This window comes from Erythrolamprus reginae, chromosome 8 (genome assembly GCF_031021105.1).
Source record: "Erythrolamprus reginae isolate rEryReg1 chromosome 8, rEryReg1.hap1, whole genome shotgun sequence".
Lineage (NCBI taxonomy): Eukaryota > Metazoa > Chordata > Lepidosauria > Squamata > Dipsadidae > Erythrolamprus > Erythrolamprus reginae.
In genome coordinates, this window is record NC_091957.1 from 52556139 (window position 1) to 52574637 (window position 18499).

Genomic DNA, 18499 nt, shown 5'->3' on the forward strand with positions numbered 1-18499 from the left:
CTGGGAGAGCCTTCTCTCTGAGCGCTCTGGACCCTCCCAGTGTGATTCACCCCCATCGCTCGCTCAGGGACCATTTGGGATCCTCAGGGACTGGGAGAGCCTTCTCTCTGAGCGCTCTGGACCCTCCCAGTGTGATTCACCCCCATCGCTCACTCAGGGACCATTTGGGATCCTCAGGGACTGGGAGAGCCTTCTCTCTGAGTGCTCTGGACACTTCCAGTGTGATTCACCCCCATCGCTCGCTCTGGGACCATTTGGGATCCTCAGGGACTGGGAGAGCCTTCTCTCTGAGTGCTCTGGACCCTTCCAGTGTGATTCACCCCCATCGCTCGCTCAGGGATCATTTGGGATCCTCAGGGACTGGGAGAGCCTTCTCTCTGAGTGCTCTGGACCCTTCCAGTGTGATTCACCCCCATCGCTCGCTCAGGGATCATTTGGGATCCTCAGGGACTGGGAGAGCCTTCTCTCTGAGCTCTCTGGACCCTCCCAGTGTGATTCACCCCCATCGCTCGCTCTGGGACCATTTGGGATCCTCAGGGACTGGGAGAGCCTTCTCTCTGAGCGCTCTGGACCCTCCCAGTGTGATTCACCCCCATCGCTCGCTCAGGGACCATTTGGGATCCTCAGGGACTGGGAGAGCCTTCTCTCTGAGCTCTCTGGACCCTCCCAGTGTGATTCACCCCCATCGCTCGCTCTGGGACCATTTGGGATCCTCAGGGACTGGGAGAGCCTTCTCTCTGAGCTCTCTGGACCCTCCCAGTGTGATTCACCCCCATCGCTCGCTCTGGGACCATTTGGGATCCTCAGGGACTGGGAGAGCTGTCTCTCTGAGCGCTCTGGACCCTTCCAGTGTGATTCACCCCCATCACTCACTCAGGGACCATTTGGGATCCTCAGGGACTGGGAGAGCCTTCTCTCTGAGCGCTCTGGACCCTCCCAGTGTGATTCACCCCCATCGCTCGCTCAGGGACCATTTGGGATCCTCAGGGACTGGGAGAGCCTTCTCTCTGAGCGCTCTGGACCCTCCCAGTGTGATTCACCCCCATCGCTCACTCAGGGACCATTTGGGATCCTCAGGGACTGGGAGAGCCTTCTCTCTGAGTGCTCTGGACACTTCCAGTGTGATTCACCCCCATCGCTCGCTCTGGGACCATTTGGGATCCTCAGGGACTGGGAGAGCCTTCTCTCTGAGCTCTCTGGACCCTCCCAGTGTGATTCACCCCCATCGCTCGCTCTGGGACCATTTGGGATCCTCAGGGACTGGGAGAGCCTTCTCTCTGAGTGCTCTGGACCCTTCCAGTGTGATTCACCCCCATCGCTCGCTCAGGGATCATTTGGGATCCTCAGGGACTGGGAGAGCCTTCTCTCTGAGCGCTCTGCCCTTTTCCAGTGTGATTCACCCCCATCGCTCGCTCAGGGACTGGAAGGCCTCCTTCACCCAGGGGTGCCATGGCATTTCCACCGTCATGCGTGGGGGTCTGAGGGCAGATGGAATTAAGGAACAGTGCAGCCTTTCTCCCAAGCAATGCACCCCAACAACTCCCTATCATTTCCATGTCTATGTTGTTATGTAGGATGCTTTGGGGGCGTTCTCAAATTCGAATCCCATACCAAATAACTAATTACTACTTTACGAATCTCTGACCACACCTAGCATTAGAGAGGGCCATAGAGATTCTTCTTGGTTTTAAGAACCACTGCCTGGTGTAATAGCCAATGGGCGAGAAAACCACTGAATCTTATATACATCATCAAACACATTTAAAAAGAATACTTGACCTTTTCTTTCTAAAAACCACAGATAAAACTACACTAGGCAAGAAAACTAGAAATTCTATTACCTATCAACAGACACAGACAGCATTAAAATGTGTAGTGTGGTGCGTTAATGGCTTACAATCCCATTGATTTTCCTACAGGTCAGTTTTGATTGACAGGGTGAGCTGCATTCTTGGCGAAGATCATGTTCATTCTTGCTTTCTTTTCCTTCTTCTCTTCTCAACACTGGAGGCGGGCAATTCAGTCTTCTGTCTTCTAAGACATTGTAACCACACACCCTTGAGATAACAAATAAACGTTACTGCAATATTACCCTTAAAAAACAGAATAGGAAAGAACAGAATTATTTATCGGCCAACTGTGATTGGACACACAAGGAATTTGTCTTTGGTGCAGATGCTCTCAGTGTATATTAAAAAAAGATACATTTGTCAAGATTCATAAGGTACAACAATTAACGATTGTCATAGTGAATATACTATTACTTCAGATGCAGAGTTACCCTTGCTTGCCTTGGCAAAAGGGGATAGTTATTAGTGGAAGACCACCACCCATCTCCATTATGCCCAAACGAATACAAGACTCAACTCAACTTACCTAACAGCAGAGAGGGCGCCCTGTCTCTTTCCAAGAACATTTGGCAGGGGGCATGGATTTGTTCCACCACACAATCTCAGGAGTTCTAAAATCTTCTACACCTCACCGGTCACACCTAGCATTAAAAATGGCCAGTGGGGTTTTCTTTTCGGTTCTAAGAACCATTGCCAGGGCTAAATTATGACAAGCAAAAAAGATATACCGTAATATATATTATTAATTACTGGCCCCACCTAGAATTAAATGGGGGCATTGAGGTTTTCACTCTGGTTCTAAGAACTATTGCCAGGGCTACATTAAGCCAGACAAAATAAGTATAAAATCTAGAACTAAAAAGAGCCATAGGGGTTTTCTTTCTGGTTCTAAGAACTGTTGCCAGGGCTAAATTATGCCAGGCAGAAATCTATGAAATCTAATATTGATCAGTGGCCACACCTCACATTAAAAAGGGCCATTGAGGTTTTCATTTTGATTCTAAGAACTATTGCCAGGGCTAAATTTATGCCAGGCCAGAATGGTATGAAATCTATTATCTATAGGTCACTTCTGATTTGATTGGTGAAGTGAAGATGTCATTCATTCTTTCTTTCCATTTGTTATTCTATTTCTACCCTCAACACTGCTGGCTGACAATTGAATCTTCTGTCTTCTAAGTTGGTGTGGTGCATGCCTTTGGGATTAAAAAAATAAATAAAGGTTACTTTAGTTATCAATGGAGTTCTGCTATCTATTAGCAATATATCTATTGATATCTACTGCTATCTATTATCAATACATCCTAAAATCTTGGGGGACTGTAAGACTCAGCCAAACGTACCTCACAGCATAGAAGATGATGTAACAGCTGAAGGCCAACAGTCTTGGGCTGGAGACATTGTCTTGCTTTCTTCTTTCATGCTTCTTTCTTCTTCCGATGAGCCCAGCAAGTGTTGTCTCTTCCAAGGAAAATTTGTCAGCACTTGTTCCATCCCTTAGTCTGCAAAGCTAGAAAACTATAAGATCTTTTATATATCAACAGCCGGATCTAGCATTAGAAAAAGGCTGTTGACGTTTGCTTTCTGGTTTTAAGAACCATTGCCAGGGCTAAATTATGCCAGGCAGAAATCTAAAATTGATCAATGGCCACACCTCTCATTAAAAAGGTCCATTGAGATTTTCTTTCTGGTTTTAAGAACCGTTTCCAGGGCTAAATTATGCCATGGAGAAATCTATGAAATCTAAAATTCATCACTGGCCACACCTCACATTAAAAATGGCCACTGAGATTTTCTTTCTGGTTCTAAGAACCATTGCCAGGGCTAGATTACGCCAGGCAAAAAAAGGTATAAAATCTATTATCACTTATTGGCCACATCTAGCATTAAAAAGAGCCATTGAAAAATTCATACTGGTTCTAAGAACCATTGCCAGGGCTAAATTTATGCCGGGCCAGAATGGTATGAAATCTCTTATCTATAGGTCACTTCTGATTTGATTGGTGAAGTGAAGATGTCATTCATTCTTTCTTTCCATTTGTTATTCTATTTCTACCCTCAACACTGCTGGCTGACAATTGAATCTTCTGTCTTCTCAGTTGGTGTGGTGCATGCCTTTGGGATTAAAAAAATAAATAAACGTTACTTTAGTTATCACTAGAGTTTTGCTATCTATTATCAATATATCTATTGATATCAACTACTATCTCTGATCAATACATCCTAAAATCTTGGGGGACTGTAAGACTCAGCCAAATGTACCTCACAGCATAGAAGATGACGTAACAGCTGAAGGCCAACAGTCTTGGGCCTTCTTGTTTCTTCTTTCACGCTTCTTTCTTCTTCCGATGTGCCCAACAAGTGTTGTCTCTTCTAAGGAAAATTTGTCAGCACTTGTTCCATCCCTTAGTCTCCAAAGCTACAAAACTATAAGATCTTTTATAAATCAACAGCCACATGTAGCATTAGAAAAAGGCTGTTGAGGTTTGCTTTATGGTTTTAAGAACCATTGCCAGGGCTAAATTATGCCAGGCAGAAATCTGTGAAATTTAAAATTGATCAATGGCCACACCTCACATTAAAAAGGGCCACTGAGGTTTTCATTTTGGTTCTAAGAACTATTGCCAGGGCTAAATTATGCCAGGCAAAAATGATATAAAATATATTATTTACTGGCCCCACCTCTCATTCAAAATGACCACAGGGGTTTTCATTCTGGTTCTAAGAACCTTTTGCAGGGCTAAGTTATGCCAGGCAAAATAAGTATGAAATCTATTATCAATTATTAGCCCCACCTAGCACTTAAAAGAGCCATTGAGGTTTTCTTTCTGGTTCTAAGAACCATTGCCAGAGCTAAATTATGCCAGGCAAAAAAGGTATAAAAAATATTATCAATTATTGGCCACATCTAGCATTAAAAAGGGCCATTTAGATTTTCATACTGGTTCTAAGAACCATTGCCAGGGCTAAATTTATGCCGGGCCAGAATGGTATGAAATCTCTTATCTATAGGTCACTTCTGATTTGATTGGTGAAGTGAAGATGTCATTCATTCTTTCTTTATATTTGTTATTCTATTTCTACCCTCAACACTGCTGGCTGACAATTGAATCTTCTGTCTTCTAAGTTGGTGTGGTGCATGCCTTGGGGATTAAAAAAATAAATAAATGTTACTTTAGTTATCACTGGAGTTTTGCTATCTATTATCAATATATCTATTGATATCAACTACTATCTCTGATCAATACATCCTAAAATCTTGGGGGACTGTAAGACTCAGCCAAACGTACCTCACAACATAGAAGATGATGTAACAGCTGAAGGCCAACAGTCTTGGGCTGGAGACATTGTCTCGCTTTCTTCTTTCACGCTTCTTTCTTCTTCCGATGTGCCCAACAAGTGTTGTCTCTTCCAAGGAAAATTTGTCATCACTTGTTCCATCCCTTAGTTTGCAAACCTAGAAAACTATAAGATCTTGTATAAATCAACAGCCGGATCTAGCATTAGAAAAAGGCTGTTGACGTTGGCTTTCTGGTTTTAAGAACCATTGCCAGGGCTAAATTATGCCAGGCAGAAATCTAAAATTGATCAATGGCCACACCTCTCATTAAAAAGGTCCATTGAGATTTTCTTTCTGGTTTTAAGAACCGTTTCCAGGGCTAAATTATGCCAGGGAGAAATCTATGAAATCTAAAATTCATCACTGGCCACACCTCACATTAAAAATGGCCACTGAGATTTTCTTTCTGGTTCTAAGAACCATTGCCAGGGCTAGATTACGCCAGGCAAAAAAAGGTATAAAATCTATTATCACTTATTGGCCACATCTAGCATTAAAAAGAGCCATTGAAAAATTCATACTGGTTCTAAGAACCATTGCCAGGGCTAAATTTATGCCGGGCCAGAATGGTATGAAATCTCTTATCTATAGGTCACTTCTGATTTGATTGGTGAAGTGAAGATGTCATTCATTCTTTCTTTCCATTTGTTATTCTATTTCTACCCTCAACACTGCTGGCTGACAATTGAATCTTCTGTCTTCTCAGTTGGTGTGGTGCATGCCTTTGGGATTAAAAAAATAAATAAACGTTACTTTAGTTATCACTAGAGTTTTGCTATCTATTATCAATATATCTATTGATATCAACTACTATCTCTGATCAATACATCCTAAAATCTTGGGGGACTGTAAGACTCAGCCAAATGTACCTCACAGCATAGAAGATGACGTAACAGCTGAAGGCCAACAGTCTTGGGCCTTCTTGTTTCTTCTTTCACGCTTCTTTCTTCTTCCGATGTGCCCAACAAGTGTTGTCTCTTCTAAGGAAAATTTGTCAGCACTTGTTCCATCCCTTAGTCTCCAAAGCTACAAAACTATAAGATCTTTTATAAATCAACAGCCACATGTAGCATTAGAAAAAGGCTGTTGAGGTTTGCTTTATGGTTTTAAGAACCATTGCCAGGGCTAAATTATGCCAGGCAGAAATCTGTGAAATTTAAAATTGATCAATGGCCACACCTCACATTAAAAAGGGCCACTGAGGTTTTCATTTTGGTTCTAAGAACTATTGCCAGGGCTAAATTATGCCAGGCAAAAATGATATAAAATATATTATTTACTGGCCCCACCTCTCATTCAAAATGACCACAGGGGTTTTCATTCTGGTTCTAAGAACCTTTTGCAGGGCTAAGTTATGCCAGGCAAAATAAGTATGAAATCTATTATCAATTATTAGCCCCACCTAGCACTTAAAAGAGCCATTGAGGTTTTCTTTCTGGTTCTAAGAACCATTGCCAGAGCTAAATTATGCCAGGCAAAAAAGGTATAAAAAATATTATCAATTATTGGCCACATCTAGCATTAAAAAGGGCCATTTAGATTTTCATACTGGTTCTAAGAACCATTGCCAGGGCTAAATTTATGCCGGGCCAGAATGGTATGAAATCTCTTATCTATAGGTCACTTCTGATTTGATTGGTGAAGTGAAGATGTCATTCATTCTTTCTTTATATTTGTTATTCTATTTCTACCCTCAACACTGCTGGCTGACAATTGAATCTTCTGTCTTCTAAGTTGGTGTGGTGCATGCCTTGGGGATTAAAAAAATAAATAAATGTTACTTTAGTTATCACTGGAGTTTTGCTATCTATTATCAATATATCTATTGATATCAACTACTATCTCTGATCAATACATCCTAAAATCTTGGGGGACTGTAAGACTCAGCCAAACGTACCTCACAACATAGAAGATGATGTAACAGCTGAAGGCCAACAGTCTTGGGCTGGAGACATTGTCTCGCTTTCTTCTTTCACGCTTCTTTCTTCTTCCGATGTGCCCAACAAGTGTTGTCTCTTCCAAGGAAAATTTGTCATCACTTGTTCCATCCCTTAGTTTGCAAACCTAGAAAACTATAAGATCTTGTATAAATCAACAGCCGGATCTAGCATTAGAAAAAGGCTGTTGACGTTGGCTTTCTGGTTTTAAGAACCATTGCCAGGGCTAAATTATGCCAGGCAGAAATCTAAAATTGATCAATGGCCACACCTCTCATTAAAAAGGTCCATTGAGATTTTCTTTCTGGTTTTAAGAACCGTTTCCAGGGCTAAATTATGCCAGGGAGAAATCTATGAAATCTAAAATTCATCACTGGCCACACCTCACATTAAAAATGGCCACTGAGATTTTCTTTCTGGTTCTAAGAACCATTGCCAGGGCTAGATTACGCCAGGCAAAAAAAGGTATAAAATCTATTATCACTTATTGGCCACATCTAGCATTAAAAAGAGCCATTGAAAAATTCATACTGGTTCTAAGAACCATTGCCAGGGCTAAATTTATGCCGGGCCAGAATGGTATGAAATCTCTTATCTATAGGTCACTTCTGATTTGATTGGTGAAGTGAAGATGTCATTCATTCTTTCTTTCCATTTGTTATTCTATTTCTCCCCTCAACACTGCTGGCTGACAATTGAATCTTCTGTCTTCTCAGTTGGTGTGGTGCATGCCTTTGGGATTAAAAAAATAAATAAACGTTACTTTAGTTATCACTAGAGTTTTGCTATCTATTATCAATATATCTATTGATATCAACTACTATCTCTGATCAATACATCCTAAAATCTTGGGGGACTGTAAGACTCAGCCAAATGTACCTCACAGCATAGAAGATGACGTAACAGCTGAAGGCCAACAGTCTTGGGCCTTCTTGTTTCTTCTTTCACGCTTCTTTCTTCTTCCGATGAGCCCAGCAAGTGTTGTCTCTTCCAAGGAAAATTTGTCAGCACTTGTTCCATCCCTTAGTCTGCAAAGCTAGAAAACTATAAGATCTTTTATATATCAACAGCCGGATCTAGCATTAGAAAAAGGCTGTTGACGTTGGCTTTCTGGTTTTAAGAACCATTGCCAGGGCTAAATTATGCCAGGCAGAAATCTAAAATTGATCAATGGCCACACCTCTCATTAAAAAGGTCCATTGAGATTTTCTTTCTGGTTTTAAGAACCGTTTCCAGGGCTAAATTATGCCATGGAGAAATCTATGAAATCTAAAATTCATCACTGGCCACACCTCACATTAAAAATGGCCACTGAGATTTTCTTTCTGGTTCTAAGAACCATTGCCAGGGCTAGATTACGCCAGGCAAAAAAAGGTATAAAATCTATTATCACTTATTGGCCACATCTAGCATTAAAAAGAGCCATTGAAAAATTCATACTGGTTCTAAGAACCATTGCCAGGGCTAAATTTATGCCGGGCCAGAATGGTATGAAATCTCTTATCTATAGGTCACTTCTGATTTGATTGGTGAAGTGAAGATGTCATTCATTCTTTCTTTCCATTTGTTATTCTATTTCTACCCTCAACACTGCTGGCTGACAATTGAATCTTCTGTCTTCTCAGTTGGTGTGGTGCATGCCTTTGGGATTAAAAAAATAAATAAACGTTACTTTAGTTATCACTAGAGTTTTGCTATCTATTATCAATATATCTATTGATATCAACTACTATCTCTGATCAATACATCCTAAAATCTTGGGGGACTGTAAGACTCAGCCAAATGTACCTCACAGCATAGAAGATGACGTAACAGCTGAAGGCCAACAGTCTTGGGCCTTCTTGTTTCTTCTTTCACGCTTCTTTCTTCTTCCGATGTGCCCAACAAGTGTTGTCTCTTCTAAGGAAAATTTGTCAGCACTTGTTCCATCCCTTAGTCTCCAAAGCTACAAAACTATAAGATCTTTTATAAATCAACAGCCACATGTAGCATTAGAAAAAGGCTGTTGAGGTTTGCTTTATGGTTTTAAGAACCATTGCCAGGGCTAAATTATGCCAGGCAGAAATCTGTGAAATTTAAAATTGATCAATGGCCACACCTCACATTAAAAAGGGCCACTGAGGTTTTCATTTTGGTTCTAAGAACTATTGCCAGGGCTAAATTATGCCAGGCAAAAATGATATAAAATATATTATTTACTGGCCCCACCTCTCATTCAAAATGACCACAGGGGTTTTCATTCTGGTTCTAAGAACCTTTTGCAGGGCTAAGTTATGCCAGGCAAAATAAGTATGAAATCTATTATCAATTATTAGCCCCACCTAGCACTTAAAAGAGCCATTGAGGTTTTCTTTCTGGTTCTAAGAACCATTGCCAGAGCTAAATTATGCCAGGCAAAAAAGGTATAAAAAATATTATCAATTATTGGCCACATCTAGCATTAAAAAGGGCCATTTAGATTTTCATACTGGTTCTAAGAACCATTGCCAGGGCTAAATTTATGCCGGGCCAGAATGGTATGAAATCTCTTATCTATAGGTCACTTCTGATTTGATTGGTGAAGTGAAGATGTCATTCATTCTTTCTTTATATTTGTTATTCTATTTCTACCCTCAACACTGCTGGCTGACAATTGAATCTTCTGTCTTCTAAGTTGGTGTGGTGCATGCCTTGGGGATTAAAAAAATAAATAAATGTTACTTTAGTTATCACTGGAGTTTTGCTATCTATTATCAATATATCTATTGATATCAACTACTATCTCTGATCAATACATCCTAAAATCTTGGGGGACTGTAAGACTCAGCCAAATGTACCTCACAGCATAGAAGATGATGTAACAGCTGAAGGCCAACAGTCTTGGGCTGGAGACATTGTCTCGCTTTCTTCTTTCACGCTTCTTTCTTCTTCCGATGTGCCCAACAAGTGTTGTCTCTTCCAAGGAAAATTTGTCATCACTTGTTCCATCCCTTAGTCTGCAAACCTAGAAAACTATAAGATCTTGTATAAATCAACAGCCGGATCTAGCATTAGAAAAAGGCTGTTGACGTTGGCTTTCTGGTTTTAAGAACCATTGCCAGGGCTAAATTATGCCAGGCAGAAATCTAAAATTGATCAATGGCCACACCTCTCATTAAAAAGGTCCATTGAGATTTTCTTTCTGGTTTTAAGAACCGTTTCCAGGGCTAAATTATGCCAGGGAGAAATCTATGAAATCTAAAATTCATCACTGGCCACACCTCACATTAAAAATGGCCACTGAGATTTTCTTTCTGGTTCTAAGAACCATTGCCAGGGCTAGATTACGCCAGGCAAAAAAAGGTATAAAATCTATTATCACTTATTGGCCACATCTAGCATTAAAAAGAGCCATTGAAAAATTCATACTGGTTCTAAGAACCATTGCCAGGGCTAAATTTATGCCGGGCCAGAATGGTATGAAATCTCTTATCTATAGGTCACTTCTGATTTGATTGGTGAAGTGAAGATGTCATTCATTCTTTCTTTCCATTTGTTATTCTATTTCTCCCCTCAACACTGCTGGCTGACAATTGAATCTTCTGTCTTCTCAGTTGGTGTGGTGCATGCCTTTGGGATTAAAAAAATAAATAAACGTTACTTTAGTTATCACTAGAGTTTTGCTATCTATTATCAATATATCTATTGATATCAACTACTATCTCTGATCAATACATCCTAAAATCTTGGGGGACTGTAAGACTCAGCCAAATGTACCTCACAGCATAGAAGATGACGTAACAGCTGAAGGCCAACAGTCTTGGGCCTTCTTGTTTCTTCTTTCACGCTTCTTTCTTCTTCCGATGAGCCCAGCAAGTGTTGTCTCTTCCAAGGAAAATTTGTCAGCACTTGTTCCATCCCTTAGTCTGCAAAGCTAGAAAACTATAAGATCTTTTATATATCAACAGCCGGATCTAGCATTAGAAAAAGGCTGTTGACGTTTGCTTTCTGGTTTTAAGAACCATTGCCAGGGCTAAATTATGCCAGGCAGAAATCTAAAATTGATCAATGGCCACACCTCTCATTAAAAAGGTCCATTGAGATTTTCTTTCTGGTTTTAAGAACCGTTTCCAGGGCTAAATTATGCCAGGGAGAAATCTATGAAATCTAAAATTCATCACTGGCCACACCTCACATTAAAAATGGCCACTGAGATTTTCTTTCTGGTTCTAAGAACCATTGCCAGGGCTAGATTACGCCAGGCAAAAAAAGGTATAAAATCTATTATCACTTATTGGCCACATCTAGCATTAAAAAGAGCCATTGAAAAATTCATACTGGTTCTAAGAACCATTGCCAGGGCTAAATTTATGCCGGGCCAGAATGGTATGAAATCTCTTATCTATAGGTCACTTCTGATTTGATTGGTGAAGTGAAGATGTCATTCATTCTTTCTTTCCATTTGTTATTCTATTTCTACCCTCAACACTGCTGGCTGACAATTGAATCTTCTGTCTTCTCAGTTGGTGTGGTGCATGCCTTTGGGATTAAAAAAATAAATAAACGTTACTTTAGTTATCACTAGAGTTTTGCTATCTATTATCAATATATCTATTGATATCAACTACTATCTCTGATCAATACATCCTAAAATCTTGGGGGACTGTAAGACTCAGCCAAATGTACCTCACAGCATAGAAGATGACGTAACAGCTGAAGGCCAACAGTCTTGGGCCTTCTTGTTTCTTCTTTCACGCTTCTTTCTTCTTCCGATGTGCCCAACAAGTGTTGTCTCTTCTAAGGAAAATTTGTCAGCACTTGTTCCATCCCTTAGTCTCCAAAGCTACAAAACTATAAGATCTTTTATAAATCAACAGCCACATGTAGCATTAGAAAAAGGCTGTTGAGGTTTGCTTTATGGTTTTAAGAACCATTGCCAGGGCTAAATTATGCCAGGCAGAAATCTGTGAAATTTAAAATTGATCAATGGCCACACCTCACATTAAAAAGGGCCACTGAGGTTTTCATTTTGGTTCTAAGAACTATTGCCAGGGCTAAATTATGCCAGGCAAAAATGATATAAAATATATTATTTACTGGCCCCACCTCTCATTCAAAATGACCACAGGGGTTTTCATTCTGGTTCTAAGAACCTTTTGCAGGGCTAAGTTATGCCAGGCAAAATAAGTATGAAATCTATTATCAATTATTAGCCCCACCTAGCACTTAAAAGAGCCATTGAGGTTTTCTTTCTGGTTCTAAGAACCATTGCCAGAGCTAAATTATGCCAGGCAAAAAAGGTATAAAAAATATTATCAATTATTGGCCACATCTAGCATTAAAAAGGGCCATTTAGATTTTCATACTGGTTCTAAGAACCATTGCCAGGGCTAAATTTATGCCGGGCCAGAATGGTATGAAATCTCTTATCTATAGGTCACTTCTGATTTGATTGGTGAAGTGAAGATGTCATTCATTCTTTCTTTATATTTGTTATTCTATTTCTACCCTCAACACTGCTGGCTGACAATTGAATCTTCTGTCTTCTAAGTTGGTGTGGTGCATGCCTTGGGGATTAAAAAAATAAATAAATGTTACTTTAGTTATCACTGGAGTTTTGCTATCTATTATCAATATATCTATTGATATCAACTACTATCTCTGATCAATACATCCTAAAATCTTGGGGGACTGTAAGACTCAGCCAAACGTACCTCACAACATAGAAGATGATGTAACAGCTGAAGGCCAACAGTCTTGGGCTGGAGACATTGTCTCGCTTTCTTCTTTCACGCTTCTTTCTTCTTCCGATGTGCCCAACAAGTGTTGTCTCTTCCAAGGAAAATTTGTCATCACTTGTTCCATCCCTTAGTCTGCAAACCTAGAAAACTATAAGATCTTGTATAAATCAACAGCCGGATCTAGCATTAGAAAAAGGCTGTTGACGTTGGCTTTCTGGTTTTAAGAACCATTGCCAGGGCTAAATTATGCCAGGCAGAAATCTAAAATTGATCAATGGCCACACCTCTCATTAAAAAGGTCCATTGAGATTTTCTTTCTGGTTTTAAGAACCGTTTCCAGGGCTAAATTATGCCAGGGAGAAATCTATGAAATCTAAAATTCATCACTGGCCACACCTCACATTAAAAATGGCCACTGAGATTTTCTTTCTGGTTCTAAGAACCATTGCCAGGGCTAGATTACGCCAGGCAAAAAAAGGTATAAAATCTATTATCACTTATTGGCCACATCTAGCATTAAAAAGAGCCATTGAAAAATTCATACTGGTTCTAAGAACCATTGCCAGGGCTAAATTTATGCCGGGCCAGAATGGTATGAAATCTCTTATCTATAGGTCACTTCTGATTTGATTGGTGAAGTGAAGATGTCATTCATTCTTTCTTTCCATTTGTTATTCTATTTCTCCCCTCAACACTGCTGGCTGACAATTGAATCTTCTGTCTTCTCAGTTGGTGTGGTGCATGCCTTTGGGATTAAAAAAATAAATAAACGTTACTTTAGTTATCACTAGAGTTTTGCTATCTATTATCAATATATCTATTGATATCAACTACTATCTCTGATCAATACATCCTAAAATCTTGGGGGACTGTAAGACTCAGCCAAATGTACCTCACAGCATAGAAGATGACGTAACAGCTGAATGCCAACAGTCTTGGGCCTTCTTGTTTCTTCTTTCACGCTTCTTTCTTCTTCCGATGTGCCCAACAAGTGTTGTCTCTTCTAAGGAAAATTTGTCAGCACTTGTTCCATCCCTTAGTCTCCAAAGCTACAAAACTATAAGATCTTTTATAAATCAACAGCCTCATGTAGCATTAGAAAAAGGCTGTTGAGGTTTGCTTTATGGTTTTAAGAACCATTGCCAGGGCTAAATTATGCCAGGCAGAAATCTGTGAAATTTAAAATTGATCAATGGCCACACCTCACATTAAAAAGGGCCACTGAGGTTTTCATTTTGGTTCTAAGAACTATTGCCAGGGCTAAATTATGCCAGGCAAAAATGATATAAAATATATTATTTACTGGCCCCACCTCTCATTCAAAATGACCATAGGGGTTTTCATTCTGGTTCTAAGAACCTTTTGCAGGGCTAAGTTATGCCAGGCAAAATAAGTATGAAATCTATTATCAATTATTAGCCCCACCTAGCACTTAAAAGAGCCATTGAGGTTTTCTTTCTGGTTCTAAGAACCATTGCCAGAGCTAAATTATGCCAGGCAAAAAAGGTATAAAAAGTATTATCAATTATTGGCCACATCTAGCATTAAAAAGGGCCATTTAGATTTTCATACTGGTTCTAAGAACCATTGCCAGGGCTAAATTTATGCCAGGCCAGAATGGTATGAAATCTATTATCTATAGGTCCCTTCTGATTTGATTGGTGAAGTGAAGATGTCATTCATTCTTTCTTTCCATTTGTTCTTCTATTTCTACCCTCAACACTGCTGGCTGACAATTGAATCTTCTGTCTTCTAAGTTGGTGTGGTGCATGCCTTTGGGATTAAAAAAATAAATAAACGTTACTTTAGTTATCACTAGAGTTTTGCTATCTATTATCAATATATCTATTGATATCAACTACTATCTCTGATCAATACATCCTAAAATCTTGGGGGACTGTAAGACTCAGCCAAATGTACCTCACAGCATAGAAGATGACGTAACAGCTGAAGGCCAACAGTCTTGGGCCTTCTTGTTTCTTCTTTCACGCTTCTTTCTTCTTCCGATGAGCCCAGCAAGTGTTGTCTCTTCCAAGGAAAATTTGTCAGCACTTGTTCCATCCCTTAGTCTGCAAAGCTAGAAAACTATAAGATCTTTTATATATCAACAGCCGGATCTAGCATTAGAAAAAGGCTGTTGACGTTTGCTTTCTGGTTTTAAGAACCATTGCCAGGGCTAAATTATGCCAGGCAGAAATCTAAAATTGATCAATGGCCACACCTCTCATTAAAAAGGTCCATTGAGATTTTCTTTCTGGTTTTAAGAACCGTTTCCAGGGCTAAATTATGCCATTTATGCCATTTATTTAAAAAAATAAATAAAGATTACTTTAGTTATCACTGGAGTTTTGCTATCTATTAGCAATGTATCTATGGATATCTACTACTATTTATTATCAATGCATCCTAAAATCTTGGGGGACTGTAAGACTCAGCCAAACTTACCTCACAGCATAGAAGATGAGGTAACAGCTGAAGGCCAACAGTCTTGGGCCTTCTTGTTTCTTCTTTCACGCTTCTGTCTCCTTCCGATGTGGCCAACAAGTGTTGTCTCTTCCATGGAAAATTTGTCAGCACTTGTTCCATCCCTTAGTCTCCAAAGCTACAAAACTATAAGATCTTTTATAAATCAACAGCCACATCTAGCATTAGAAAAAGGCTGTTGAGGTTTGCTTTATGGTTTTAAGAACCATTGCCAGGGCTAAATTATGCCAGGCAGAAATCTGTGAAATTTAAAATTGATCAATGGCCACACCTCACATTAAAAAGGGCCACTGAGGTTTTCATTTTGGTTCTAAGAACTATTGCCTGGGCTAAATTATGCCAGGCAAAAATGATATAAAATATATTATTTACTGGCCCCACCTATCATTCAAAATGACAATAGGGGTTTTCATTCTGGTTCTAAGAACCTTTCGCATGGCTAAGTTATGCCAGGCAAAATAAGTATAAAATCTATTATCAATTACTAGCCCCACCTAGCATTAAAAAGGGCCATTGAGAATTTCATACTGGTTCTAAGAACCATTGCCAGGGCTAAATTTATGCCGGGCCAGAATGGTATGAAATCTTTTATCTATAGGTCACTTCTGATTTGATTGGTGAAGTGAAGATGCCATTCATTCTTTCTTTCCATTTGTTCTTCTATTTCTACCCTCAACACTGCTGGCTGACAATTGAATCTTCTGTCTTCTAAGTTGGTGTGGTGCATGCCTTTGGGATTAAAAAAATAAATAAAGGTTACTTTAGTTATCACTGGAGTTTTGCTATCTATTAGCAATATATCTATTGATATCTACTACTATCTATTATCAATGCATCCTAAAATCTTGGGGGACTGTAAGACTCAGCCAAACTTACCTCACAGCATAGAAGATGAGGTAACAGCTGAAGGCCAACAGTCTTGGGCCTTCTTGTTTCTTCTTTCACGCTTCTGTCTCCTTCCGATGTGGCCAACAAGTGTTGTCTCTTCCATGGAAAATTTGTCAGCACTTGTTCCATCCCTTAGTCTCCAAAGCTACAAAACTATAAGATCTTTTATAAATCAACAGCCACATCTAGCATTAGAAAAAGGCTGTTGAGGTTTGCTTTATGGTTTTAAGAACCATTGCCAGGGCTAAATTATGCCAGGCAGAAATCTGTGAAATTTAAAATTGATCAATGGCCACACCTCACATTAAAAAGGGCCACTGAGGTTTTCATTTTGGTTCTAAGAACTATTGCCTGGGCTAAATTATGCCAGGCAAAAATGATATAAAATATATTATTTACTGACCCCACCTATCATTCAAAATGACCATAGGGGTTTTCATTCTGGTTCTAAGAACCTTTCGCATGGCTAAGTTATGCCAGGCAAAATAAGTATAAAATCTATTATCAATTACTAGCCCCACCTAGCATTAAAAAGGGCCATTGAGAATTTCATACTGGTTCTAAGAACCATTGCCAGGGCTAAATTTATGCCGGGCCAGAATGGTATGAAATCTTTTATCTATAGGTCACTTCTGATTTGATTGGTGAAGTGAAGATGCCATTCATTCTTTCTTTCCATTTGTTCTTCTATTTCTACCCTCAACACTGCTGGCTGACAATTGAATCTTCTGTCTTCTAAGTTGGTGTGGTGCATGCCTTTGTGATTAAAAAAATAAACAAAGGTTACTTTAGTTATCACTGGAGTTTTGCTATCTATTAGCAATATATCTATTGATATCTACTACTATCTATTATCAATGCATCCTAAAATCTTGGGGGACTGTAAGACTCAGCCAAACTTACCTCACAGCATAGAAGACGAGGTAACAGCTGAAGGCCAACAGTCTTGGGCCTTCTTGTTTCTTCTTTCACGCTTCTGTCTTCTTCCGATGTGGCCAACAAGTGTTGTCTCTTCCATGGAAAATTTGTCAGCACTTGTTCCATCCCTTAGTCTCCAAAGCTAGAAAACTATAAGATCTTGTATAAATCAACAGCCAGATCTAGGATTATAAAAAGGCTGTTGAGGTTTGCTTTATGGTTTTAAGAACCATTGCCAGGGCTAAATAATGCCAGGCAGAAATCTATGCAATCTAAAATTGATCAATGGCCACACCTCACATTAAAAATGGCCATAGGGGTTTTCTTTATGGTTCTAAGAACTATTGCCAGGGCTAAATTATGCCAGGCAAAAAAGCTATAAAATGTATTATTTACTGGCCCCACCTATCATTCAAAATGACCATAGGGGTTTTCATTCTGGTTCTAAGAACCTTTCGCATGGCTAAGTTATGCCAGGCAAAATAAGTATAAAATCTATTATCAATTACTAGCCCCACCTAGCATTAAAAAGGGCCATTGAGAATTTCATACTGGTTCTAAGAACCATTGCCAGGGCTAAATTTATGCCGGGCCAGAATGGTATGAAATCTTTTATCTATAGGTCACTTCTGATTTGATTGGTGAAGTGAAGATGCCATTCATTCTTTCTTTCCATTTGTTCTTCTATTTCTACCCTCAACACTGCTGGCTGACAATTGAATCTTCTGTCTTCTAAGTTGGTGTGGTGCATGCCTTTGGGATTAAAAAAATAAATAAAGGTTACTTTAGTTATCACTGGAGTTTTGCTATCTATTAGCAATATATCTATTGATATCTACTACTATCTATTATCAATGCATCCTAAAATCTTGGGGGACTGTAAGACTCAGCCAAACTTACCTCACAGCATAGAAGATGAGGTAACAGCTGAAGGCCAACAGTCTTGGGCCTTCTTGTTTCTTCTTTCACGCTTCTGTCTCCTTCCGATGTGGCCAACAAGTGTTGTCTCTTCCATGGAAAATTTGTCAGCACTTGTTCCATCCCTTAGTCTCCAAAGCTACAAAACTATAAGATCTTTTATAAATCAACAGCCACATCTAGCATTAGAAAAAGGCTGTTGAGGTTTGCTTTATGGTTTTAAGAACCATTGCCAGGGCTAAATTATGCCAGGCAGAAATCTGTGAAATTTAAAATTGATCAATGGCCACACCTCACATTAAAAAGGGCCACTGAGGTTTTCATTTTGGTTCTAAGAACTATTGCCTGGGCTAAATTATGCCAGGCAAAAATGATATAAAATATATTATTTACTGACCCCACCTATCATTCAAAATGACCATAGGGGTTTTCATTCTGGTTCTAAGAACCTTTCGCATGGCTAAG

The 18499-nt window shown here is 39.5% G+C and overlaps 3 long non-coding RNA genes across 3 annotated transcripts; all 3 read right to left on the bottom strand.

Annotated features, from left to right (window-relative positions):
* Positions 1-1192: 1192 nt before the first annotated feature.
* Positions 1193-9784, bottom strand: LOC139171555 (uncharacterized). Its single transcript, XR_011559767.1, has 9 exons — positions 8916-9784; positions 8007-8768; positions 7088-7859; positions 6060-6940; positions 5141-5912; positions 4113-4993; positions 3194-3965; positions 2377-3046; positions 1193-2057 (listed from the first exon to the last, which is right to left on the bottom strand). It is a non-coding gene; the product is annotated as an uncharacterized lncRNA (long non-coding RNA).
* Positions 9785-9996: 212 nt separating this feature from the next.
* LOC139170814 (uncharacterized) lies at positions 9997-13504 on the bottom strand. The gene is made up of 4 exons (XR_011559668.1): positions 12800-13504; positions 11772-12652; positions 10863-11624; positions 9997-10715 (listed from the first exon to the last, which is right to left on the bottom strand). It is a non-coding gene; the product is annotated as an uncharacterized lncRNA (long non-coding RNA).
* Positions 13505-14417: 913 nt separating this feature from the next.
* LOC139170815 (uncharacterized) lies at positions 14418-17407 on the bottom strand. Its single transcript, XR_011559669.1, has 4 exons — positions 17102-17407; positions 16187-16954; positions 15272-16039; positions 14418-14599 (listed from the first exon to the last, which is right to left on the bottom strand). It is a non-coding gene; the product is annotated as an uncharacterized lncRNA (long non-coding RNA).
* Positions 17408-18499: the final 1092 nt, after the last annotated feature.